Source organism: Calliphora vicina, chromosome 2 (genome assembly GCF_958450345.1).
Source record: "Calliphora vicina chromosome 2, idCalVici1.1, whole genome shotgun sequence".
NCBI lineage: Eukaryota > Metazoa > Arthropoda > Insecta > Diptera > Calliphoridae > Calliphora > Calliphora vicina.
In genome coordinates this window covers 126794154-126806793 of record NC_088781.1, presented here as the reverse complement: position 1 = coordinate 126806793, position 12640 = coordinate 126794154, and positions in this window count along the sequence as shown.

Sequence of the window (12640 nt, the reverse complement as noted above, 5' to 3'; positions counted from 1 at the left end):
GCTTAATGACCGTATCACATAGCCAGTTAATGAACTGGGGTCTAATACCCCATACATATCCGTCAAGGCTTTTGACGTCCTTTAGAGGGTATTGGGTTTCCAGGATAGTTTACTATCCAAAATAACTCCTAAGTATTTTGCATTGTCCGATAGTGTTAGTTCAACACCATTTAATCGGGGATGCGAGAAATGAGGAATCTTGTACCTTCTTGTGAACAGTACAAGTTCAGTTTTGCTTGGGTTAACACTCAATCCACTGTCCGTGCTCCACCGACTTAGTATAGTGCGTGTTCCAGGCGTTGCGATATCGTGTCCAAGTGGATCCCAGAGACTGCCACTGCGACGTCATCCAATTTCCTGTACAGTCGTCTTAGAAATGAAATTATTTTTTTTGGGAAAAAAAAAATAATTTTTTTGTTTTTAAAAATAAAAAATTGGAAAATTCAGTGGTATGGAAAAAAATAGAGGGAAATAAATATGTAACTTTTAAACGGTAAGTCCGATTTAAATGAAATTTCACATACACAAAGAGGAAGTGTTGTCGAGTTTAAGTTTTGAACTTGAACTTCATGAACCACGAGCGGCGCGATCAAGGGTCCACAAATTAGGAAAGCTCGGGTATGTTAGACTTTTAAAACGATCATATTTCTTCGTTTGTAGCTATCAATTATCTTTTATAGGTTAAATTTCAACATTTTTATCCGCCCTACTCCAGTTTTTTGATAACATCAGATCCAAATATTTCCCGATTTTCTCAAAATTTCCTTTATTATAGTAACAACACATGTATGTGTCAAATATAAGAAGGATTGTCCAAATTTATATGCATTCGAATTTAAAAAAAAATTAAAAAGTCGATTTTTCGCTAATTTTTTGGGAAAAAATGTTTTTTTTTTGTTTTTAAGTTATCGCAAAAAATATCTAAGAGGATGTGTAAGGAATTTATACTTCTTGAAAAGATAACTTTTCATCAAATATTTTAAATGAAAAAAATTTGAAAATTGTTGACACCGAGGAAACCGAAAATTCAACATTAGGGCAAAAATTCTCAAAACGGATATTCGAAATCAATATATAGTAACCGATTTTAGATGGCCCAGTATGTTTTTAATTATTTTGTAAAGGATTCCGATAACCGCGATCCTGGTATGGATATTATATATAGAATTTTTTAACACTTTTTTGGGAATTTCTGATAATAAATTTCAAAATTTGTTTCCAATTTTCCTTTTTAAATAGAATTAGATAGATTTAGAATAATTTTAGATCGATGCTCTCAAAGAAAATAAAAAAATATTGTAAAATAATGGCCTCCCTTATAAAGACTCTTATAGAAAAATAAAGCAAACCAACACTTGTTACATATAACATATTCTCACTGACACTGTAATACAAAATTGAAGGATTAAATACACAGTGTTACGATTGTTAAATTAGCAAAATCATCGCCTTTTCAAAGCTCACATACAAGCCTTTGCTATCAACCACATTTATAATATTGTGGCGCATCAAAGGAGACAGTTCTTACTTCATTCGAAACCATATCAGTTAACTTTGTTCTATCGAAAAATTAAATAATTTTAAATAAAAAAAAGTAGCTTTAGGAAAAAAATATACCAATTTCCCTTTTCCCATCTTGAACACCCATCAAGTTTAAAATTTCAAAATTTTCCGTTCTGGTAATACAGTGTTCCACTGTGATGATGTTCAACTGAAACAAGTTCATATTGTTTGTTGCTGTAATAAAACTAACGCAATCCATAAAAAAACAATATGTTTGTATTGCTGTTTATAACAGTGGGTGGGAGGACCATAAAAGGGAAAAAAATAAAGAGAGAGGAAGTTAGTGTACAGTTTGCAGGAAATAAAATAATGCAGTTGTCTATGTATTGTTATATGTACTAGTATTGATATGTACTATGTAAATGTCTATATGTTTATTGCATTTGTTTCTACATTTGTATGTGTCAAATGTATGAACACATATAAATAAATTAAGCCCAAGTAAATTAGACAACATTTAATTTAATTTTGAAATGTTGGAGGTATGTGTGAAAAGTTAAGATAAACTCAGACATAAATTGAACCAGGATTGAAGCTAAAATTCTTGAATAAAAAGAGCCAGAATTGAAGCTAAAATTCTTGAATAAAAAGACACACAGTTGAAGCTAAAACTTAGATATGAACATACCCATGATTGTCTTTATAAAAAAAACCGCGATTGACGCTACAATTCTTATATAAAAAGACCCGTACAAAAAGATCCACGACTGAAGCCAAAATTCTTGTATAAAAAAATCCACGACTGAAGCCAAAATTCTTGTATAAAAAGAACCACGATTGAAGCCAAAATTCTTGTATACAAAGTCCCACGATTGAAGCTAAAATTCTTGTATAAAGAGACCCACGATTGAAGCCAAAATTCTTGTATGAAGAGACCCACGATTGAAGCCAAAATTCTTGTAAAAAAAGAACCACGACTGAAACTAAAATTCTTATATAAATAGAAACACGATTGAAGCTAAGATTCTTGTTTAAAAAGAACCACGATTGAAGCTAAAATTCTAGTGTGAAATAACCACGATTGAAGCTAAAATTCTAGTGTGAAATAACCACGATTGAAGCTAAAATTCTAGTGTGAAATAACCACGATTGAAGCTAAAATTCTTGTTTATAAAGAGCCACGATTGAACCTAAAATTCTTGTTTAAAAAGAACCACGATTGAAGCTAAAATGCTTGTATAAAAAGAATCATGATTTAAGCTATAATTTTTGTATTAAAGAATCACGATAGAAGTTAAAATTCTTGTGTAAAAACATCCAAGTTTGAGGCCAAAATTCTTGTAAAAAAAGATCCACGAAAGATGCTAAAATTCTTGTACAAAAAGAACCACGATTGAAGCTAAAATTGTATAAAAAGAACCTCGATTAAAGCTAAAATTGAAGAACAAAATCAACCAATTTGAAGCTAACATTGAAGAACAAAAAGAACCAAGATTGAAGCTAAAATTCTTGCGTAACAGCACCATGATTGAAGCTAAAATTCGTGCATAAAAGTACATTGATTGAAGCTAAAATTGGAGAATGAAATTAACCAAGATTAAAGCTAAAATACTTGTATAAAATGAACTTCAATTGAAGCTAAAATTGGAGAATGAAATTAACCAAGATTGAAGCTAAAATACTTGTATAAAATGAACTTCAATTGAAGCTAAAATTGAACAATGAAATTAACCAAGATTGAAGCTAAAATTGAACAATGAAATTAACCAAGATTGAAGCTAAAATACTTGTATAAAATGAACTTCAATTGAAGCTAAAATTGAAGAATGAAATTAACCAAGATTGAAGCTAAAATTCTTGTATAAAAAGAACTTCGAGTGAAGCTAAAATTCTTGTATAAAATGAACTTCGATTGAAGCTAAAATTCTTGTATAAAAAGAACCAAGATTGAAGCTAAAATTCTTGTATAAAAAGAACCACAATTGAAGCTAAAATTCTTGTAGAAAAAGAACCACGATTGAAGCTAAAATTCTTGTATAAATACATCCAAGATTGAGGCCAAAATTCTTATAAAAAAAGAACCACGATTGAAGCTAACATTCTTGTATAAAAAGAACCACGATTGGAGCTAAAATTCTTGCATAAAAAGAACCACGATTGAAGCTAAAATTCTTGTATAAAAAGAACCTCGATTGAAGCTAAAATTCTTGTATAAAAAGAACGACGATTGAAGCTAAAATTCTTGTATAAAAAGAACCACGATTGAAGCTAAAATTCTTGTATAAAAAGAACCACGATCGAAGCTAAAATTCTTGTAGAAAAAGAACCACGATTGAAGCAAAAATTCTTATATAAAAAGGCCCACGATTGAAGCTAAAATTCTTGTATAAAAACATCCAAGATTGAGGCCAAAATTCTTATAAAAAAGAACCAAGATTGAAGCTAAAATTGTATAAAAAGAACCTCGATTAAAGCTAAAATTGAAGAACAAAATCAACCAATTTGGAGCTAACATTGAAGAACAAAAAGAACAACGATTGAAGCTAAATTTCTTGCGTAAAAGCACCATGATTGAAGCTAAAATTCTTTCATAAAAGTACATTGATTGAAGCTCAAATTGAAGAATGAAATTAATCAAGATTGAAGCTAAAATTCTTGTATAAAATAAACCTCGATTGAAGCTAAAATTCTTGTATAAAAAGAACCAAGGTTGATGCTAAAATTGTATAAAAAGAACCTCGATTAAAGCTAAAATTGAAGAACAAAATCAACCAATTTGAAATTAGCATTGAAGAACAAAAAGAACCAAGATTGAAGCTAAAATTCTTGCGTAAAAGCACCATGATTGAAGCTAAAATTCGTGCATAAAAGTTCATTGATTGAAACTAAAATTGAAGAATGAAATTAACCAAGATTGAAGCTAAAATTCTTGTATAAAAAGAACAAAGATTGAAGGTAAAATTCTTGTATAAAATGAACTTCGATTCAAGCTAAAATTCTTGTATAAAAAGATCCGCGATTGAAGCTAAAATTCTTGCATAAAAGCACCATGATTGAAGCTAAAATTGAAGAGATTAATTAATCAAGATTGAAGCTAATATTCTTGTATAAAAAGAACCACGATTGAAGCTAAAATTCTTGTATAAAAAGAACCACGATTGAAGCTAAAATTATTGTATAAAAGGAACCACGATCGAAGCTAAAATTCTATTATGAAAGAACCACGATTGAAGCTAAAATTCCCGTATAAAAAGAAGCTAAAATTCTTGTATAAAAAGAACCACAATTGAAGCTAAAATTCTTGTATAAAAAGAACCACGATTGAAGCTCAAACTCTTGTATGAAAAGATCCACGATTGAAGCAAAAATTCTTGTATAAAAAGAACCACGATAGAAGATAAATGTACAAAAAGATGCGTATACGTAATATAGAATTATTTAATAGTGCTCATACGTCATTATTTAAGACTAAAACTGATTTTCAAACTTCTCGACTTTACCTCGCATGCGACTGTATTTAGTAGAGAGAAATAAATTAAATAAAACACTAACAACAAAACTTTTATAAACATTTTAAAATCGTGCAAAATAAAACAAAATATAGAAATGAAACAAAAAATGCGAAACCTATAAACAAGATTAAAATCTACTAAATATCACATATAATTAAAATAAAATAAACTTTTGTCCTGTTTAATAAATTACATTAATATTAAAACATTTAAATGTTGTCTCCCATAGTTGCTGCTGCAGTTGTTATTGCTGACGTTATAATGTGGCAAACAAGACAAACTAGCGAGACAGCAATAAAACAATACAATTAAAAAAATACAAAATAAAAGTACTTGTTTTATAATGAAATCGAATGTTGTTGGTAGTTTTGGTTGCAGTAAACATAATTTTCTCATTAAAAAAGTTTTTCCATCTGTGGATTTATGTTTGTTTGTTTCTGTGTTGAGTTGGGAATTACAGGGTAAAGGGGAAATAAAACAAAACAATATGAAAATATATAAAGAGTGCAGTCATATGCTGCAAATGAACAAATATACAGTGTGGCAATGAAGAGAGTGTATGAATTATCCTGCTAACTAAATGCCTGGGAGTCAGCTTTAAACCGGAAATTGTTTGAAAACTGATTATTTCGTTGAGGCCTTCTCAATGCCGGTATTTATAACTTTTTTTATGCTGTTTAAAAGGTTCTTCTATTCTGTCACACACTGTCCTTAAAAACATACAAAATAACAAAATTTTCTCATGCCAATTTTCAAATCCAAACAATCAACCAAATTATCGTTGAGTGGCTGTAGATGAGAACAAATAGTAGTTTTATGACTTGAACTATTGGAAAATGTTTTTGCAAATGTTTATAAAATGTTACTTTATATACTATGAACACTAGGATGGTGCTAGTTTAGTCATTTTGGAATTTTTAATGCTGCCTAGTATTATTCTTCATCATCTAGAAACCGAATGATAAAAATTTGAAAGTTGGCGGTTTTCGAGGAAAAATTCTTAAAATTACATTTCGTAGCCAATAATCTAATAATTACCTTCAGATTATTTGCTTGACTTGCTTATTTACGATTTGATAATTTAAAAATTTTTACCCGATTGTAAATGGAATACAACTCCTATGAATACGCCGGTTCTTCAAAGTACATTTTGGAGCTTTTGGACCAGGTATAGAAAAGTGTGGAACAAATTTTTGGATGTTTTTTCGTTGCAAAAATCATAACTTTTGAACAAAATGAGATAATCAACAAATTTAAAAGGTATATGATAGATAATTGATCATCCTATGAAATGAGTGTTTGGAATAGGTTATACGTCTTAAATCTAGCTACTTATGGGTTAGCAAATTAATTCAAAATTATTAGACAACTTATAGCAATTTAAAGTTCGCGGGTAAGAGGCTTAAAATATACAAATGTGCAGAAGAATTGTTGATTTATATATGACAGAAGTCCAATCTAAGGACCATCTTAATAAACACTTACAAACAAATACATGTTAAACTATGTGTGTGTTTTTGTTCATATAAGTAAGCCAATATAAGTGTGTGATTTAACTTTTGATTGTATCGGGTATTAAACAGTTTTCAGTGACTTTATGCAGACACACAGAGACTCATATTTGTAGGTCATTTAATATTGACTTATGTTACCAATGCGTTTATTGGGGTTACATAAACAAACAACCAAACCACCACTCCACTCCACAAAAAAAAATATCAAATGTTCCATAACAATATTATTCTGCTTAATTGCCTGAGAGTGGCTGCCATTAATATGAATGCAGTCGACATGAAACGAGAAATAAAATCACAAAACTTTTACCCAGCTTTGGCAACAAAATCATGATTTACTAGGCTACGCAAAAATATAAACATTATTATTTTGTGTTTTTTTTTTCTGTTGCTATTATTGCTTGGGGAAGTGACTTAAAAATGAGTGGCAATAATAACATCATTAATGTTAACTGAAGCCGGCCGGTTCAGGCCATACGAAAGGCAATAAACTTATGTTAGATTTAGCAATCTAGTTACAACACATTATTGACAAAGGTTTTTAGCCGTAGTATGAAATAGTAATACATATTAGCAAAATTTGTAAATCTTTTCTATAGAAAGGCAATTATAGCGATAAATATGCTAATAATGTGAAATTACAGTTTTGTTGACTGGAAAAGTTTTGTATGGAATAATAGGCTGTGAAGTAAAGTAGTTACATATTTAACAAGTAGATATTAAAAAGAAGAAACTGCAAATCTTAACTGATAAACAAATTGCTTTAAAATTAATAAATTAATATTGGATTTTTTGTATTTGAATTTTTAGTTCTAAGTTTAGCTCCAATTAAGACTGCAAACAGGAGTTTTTTTTTGGTTTTTATCTTCAATTATGGTTCTTTTTAAACAAGACTTTTAGCTTCAATCGCGGATCTTTTTAAACAAGAATTAAAGCTTCAGTTGTGGTGCTTTTTATACAAGAATTTTAGCTTCAATCGTGGTCCGTCTTATACAAGAATTTAAGCTCCAATCGTGGTTCTTTTTATACAAAAATTTTAGCTTCAATCCTGGTTCGTTTTATACAGGAATTTTAGCTTCAGACGTGGTTCTTTTTATACAAGAATTTTAGTTTCAATCGTGGTTCTTTTTAATTAAGAATTTTGGTATCAATCTTTGTTATTTTTAAACAAGTATTTTAGCTTCAATCGTGTTTTTTTTAAAGAAGAATTTAAGCTTCAATCGTGGTTCTTTTGGAATTTTGCCTTCGATTGTGTTTTTTTAAACAAGAATTTAAGCTACAATCGTGTTTATTTTCAATCATGAATATTAGCTTTAATCGTGGTTCTTTTCATACAAGAATATTAGCTTCAATCGTCGTTCTTTGTATACAAAAATTTAAGCTTCAATCGTGGTTCTTTTTAATCAAGAATTTTAGATTCAATCGTCGTTCTTTTTATACAAAAATTTTAGCTTCAATCGTGGTTCTCTTTATTCAAGAATTTTAGCTTCAACCATGATTATTTTTAAACAAGAATTGTAGTATCAATCTTGGTTACTGTTAAACAAGCATTTTAGCTTGAATAGTGGTTAATTTTATTCAACAATTTTATCTTTAATCGTGGTTCCTTTTATTCCTGAATTTTAGTTTTAATCGTCGCTTTTTTATACCCTACACCACCATAGTGGGGAGGGTATTATGCGTTTGTGCAGATGTTTGTAACGCCCAAAAATATTAGTCTAACACCCACCTTAAAGTATACCGATCGACTTAGAATCACTTTCTGAGTCGATTAAACGATGTCCGTCCGTCCGTCTGGTTGGCTGTCCATGTAAACCTTGTGCGCAGAGTACAGGTCGCAATTTTGAAGATATTTCGATCAAATTTGGTACATATTACTTTTTCGGCCCAACGACCAACCCTATTGAAACTGGCTGAAATTGGTCCATTATTTCACCTAGCCCCCATACAAATGTCCCCTCGAAATTGGACTTTATCGGTCATAAACATTTAATTTATCTATGTATCTACACAAATTTCGCTCCAAATAAGTTTTATATATACAAAATTCATGTCACCAAATTTTGTTCCGATCGGTCCATAATTAGTCATAGCTCCCATATAGACCCGCTTCCGAAAATCACTTTAACGTGCATAAAACGCTTAAAAATGTTGGTATACACACAAAATTCAACATAGTTAACTTTAATATAGACATAAATCCCACGACCTAATTTCATGGTGATCGGTCCATAATTGGTCATAGCTCCCATATAAGGCCCACTTCCGAAAATCACTCAAAAATATAAATTATTGATATTTTAAAAGAAAAATATTTTTACTCATTTACTTGGTGTAGGGTATTATATGGTCGGGCTTGACCGACCATACTTTCTTACTTGTTTATTCCTCAATTTTAGTTTCAATCGTGATACTTCTTAATCCAGAATTTTAGCTTCAAACGTGGTTCTTCCTATTCCTGATTTAAAGCTTTAAGTGTGGATCTTCTTACTCCTGAATTTTAGTTTCAAACTTGGTTCTTCTTAGTCCTGAATTTTGGCTTTAATCGTGGTTCTTTATATTCCTGAGGTTTAGCTTCAATCGTGGTTCTTCTTATTCCTGAATATTTGCTTCAATCGTAGTTCTTTTTATTCCTGAATTTTAGCTTCAAACGTGGTTCTTCTTGTTACGGAATTTTAGCTTCAATCGTGGTTCTTCTTATTCCTGAATTTTAGCTTCAATCGTGGTTCTTCTTCTTACAGAATTTTAGCTTCAATCGTGGTTCGTCTAATTCCTGAATTTAAGCTTCCATCGTGGCTCTTCTTATTTCAGAATTTTAGCTTCAAACTTGGTTCTTCTTATTCCTGAATTTAAGCTTCAATCGTGGTTCTGATTATTCCGGAATCATAGCTTTAGTCGTGGTTCTTCTTAATCTAGAATTTTAGCTTCAATCGTGGTTCTGCTTATTTCAGAATTTTTGCTTCAATCGTGGTTCTTCTTATTCCTAAATCGTGGTTCTTCTTATTCCTAAATCGTGGTTCTTCTTATTCCTGAATTTAGCTTCAATCGCGGTTCTTCCTATTGCTGAATTTTAGCTTTAATAGTGGTTCTTCTTATTTCTGAATTTTAGCTTTAATCGTGGTTCTTCCCATTCCTGAATTTTAGTTTTAACCGTGGTTCTTCTTATTCCTGAATTTATTTTCAGTCGTTGTTCTTCTTATTCCTAAATCGTGGTTCCGCTTATTCCTGAATTAAGCTTCAATCGTGCCTCTTCCTATTCCTGAATTTTAGCTTTAATCTTTGGTACTTCCTATTCCTGAATTATAGCGTTAATCGTGGTTCTTCTTATTCCTGAATTTAGCTTTAATCGTGGCTCTTCTTATTCCTGAATTTTAGCTTAAATCGTGACTATTCTTGTTCCTGAATTTTAGCTTCAATCGTGGCTCTTTTTAGTCCTGAATTTTAGTTTCAATCTTGGTTCTTCCCTGAATTTTTGCTTCAATCGTAGCTATTCTTATTCTTGAATTATAGCTTCAATCGTAGTTCTTCTTATTCATGAATTTTACCTTCAATCGTTGTTCTTCTAATTCTAGAATTTTTGCTTGAATCGTGGTTCATCTTATTTCAGAATTTTTGCTTCATTCGTTGTTCTTCATATTCTAGAATTTTAGCTTCAATCTTGGTTCTTCTTATTATAAAATTTTTGCTTCATTCGTGGTTCTTCTTAATTCAGACATTTTGCTTCAATCGTGGTTCTTCTTATTCCTGAATTCTAGCTTCCGTCGTGGTTCTTCGTATTCCTGAATTTAAGCTTCAATCGTGGTTCTTCTTATTCATGAATTTTAGCTTCAATCGTGGTTCCTCGTATTCATGAATTTTACCATCAATCGTTGTTCTTCTAATTCTAGAATTTTTGCTTCAATCGTGGTTCTGCTTATTTCAGAATTTTTTCTTCAATCGTGGTTCTTCTTATTCTAGAATTTTAGCTTCATTCGCGGTTTTCTGATTCCCAAAATCGTGGTTCTTCTTATTCCTGAATTTAGCTTCAATTGTGGTTCTCTCTATTCCCGAATTTTAGCTTTAATCTTGGTTCTTCTTATTTCTATATTTTAGCTTCAATCGTGGTTCTTTTCAATGTGGTTCTTATTATAGTTGAATTTTTATTTCAATCGAGGTTTATACTTTAATTTTAGCTTCAGTCGTTATTCTATTCATAATTTCGTACATTCATTTTGCTTCAATTGTGCAAAATTGAAGTTATAGTTATATATTTAAGTACTAACCTCAATCATGGTGCTATTCATGCTTTTATTTTAGCTTCAATCCTGGTGCCTTTCCTACCTTCAATATTGGTTCCATTCGTACTTTCTTTAGAGCTTCAATCGCGATTTTTTATTAATTTTGTTTTGTTCCATTTTTCTATATTTTCCATCTAGGTTTTAGTTTTTAAATAATAAAATATTTTTCGTTTAATCATAATTAACTTTTTATTTAATTATTTACGTGTCTTTTTATTATTGCCTTTATTTTTATTATCTAAAACTTTGATGAGGTAATAGCAGAGCAACAAAAAAAACTATTATGTAAGTTTAACTTAATTTTAAAATTGTCCATATTAAATTTTCTTTTCTTTTTTATTTGGGTGTCTCCTGTGAAACATGAAAAATTGTTCATTAATTTACTTCTCATTTTACTTCATTAATCTTCTATTATCAATAATAATCTTTATCCGCGTTTTGTGCTCCTCAACTTGCTAATTTGTTTTTGCTATCCATTTTACCTGTAAACGAGCTTTTTTTCTCTCATCTGCTTTTCTTGGTATTTAATAACCTTTTTTTATGCGTTCCGTAGCCTCCAGTGCTGTAGGAAAGATTTTGCTGTTTTTTGCTTTGTGACACGATTTGTTCTTCTTGTTTGAAATAGAAAATTGAACCAGTAAGATTTTTTTCTTATTAAGGGTATTTTTTTTTGTTCTTGTTGTTGTCTTCTTTGTTAATAGCCAAGGAGTTTAGATTCAAGAACCCTAGTTAACTCTTCAACGCAAACATGAGAAATATGTTGGAGAGTATGTTAAAGTGTTCATTAGGGTGGTCCTTATTTGGTACTGATGGTTATGTGATGAAAATATATAGTGAAAAATATAGAAAATTTACCGAAACCAAAGTTTGATAAGATCCATCATTCTAGCTCAAATTAAAGTATTGAAGAAGCTAATACTTAGGAATAAGAAGCACCACGATTGCAGCTAAAATTCAGGAGTAAGAAGAATCACGATTAAAGCAAAAATTCAGGAATAAGAAGCACCACGATTGAAGCTAAAATTATGGAATGAAAAGAACCACGATTAAAGCTAAAATTCAGGAATAAGAAGATTCACGTTCGAAGCTAAAATTCAGAAATAAGAAACACAACGGTTGCAGCAGGTTGCAGGAATAAGAAGAATCACGATTAAAGCTGAAATTCAGGAATACGAAAAACCACGTTTGAGGCTAAAATTCAGGAATTAAAAAAACCGCGATTGAAGCTAAAATTTAGGAATAAGAAGAATCGCGATTGAAGCTAAAATTTAGGAATAAGAAGAACCACGATTTAAGCTAAAATTTAGAAATGAGAAGAACCACGATTGCTATAAAAATTGAGGAACTAAAAGAATCATTTAAGCTAAAATTCAGGAATAAAAAGAACCACTATTGAATTTCAAATTTATTAATAAGAGGAACCACGATTGAAGCTAAAATTCGGGAATAAAAAGAACCACGATTGAATTTAAAATTTATTAATAAGAGGAACAACGATTGCAATTAAAATTTAGGAATAAGAAGAACCACGATTGAAGCTAAAATGCAGGAATAAGAACAATCACGATTAAAGCTAAAATTCAGGAATAAGAAGAATCACGATCGAAGCTAAAATTTAGGAATAAGAAAAACCACGTTTGAGGCTAAAATTGAGGAATAAGAAAAACCACGATTGAGGCTAGAATTCAGGAATAAAAAGAATTGCGATTGAAGCTAAAATTCAGGAACAAGAACAACCACGATCAGAGCTAAAATTCAGGAATAAAAATTATCACGATTGAAGTTAAAATTAAGGAATAACGAGAACCACGATTGAAGCTAAAATTCGGGTGTA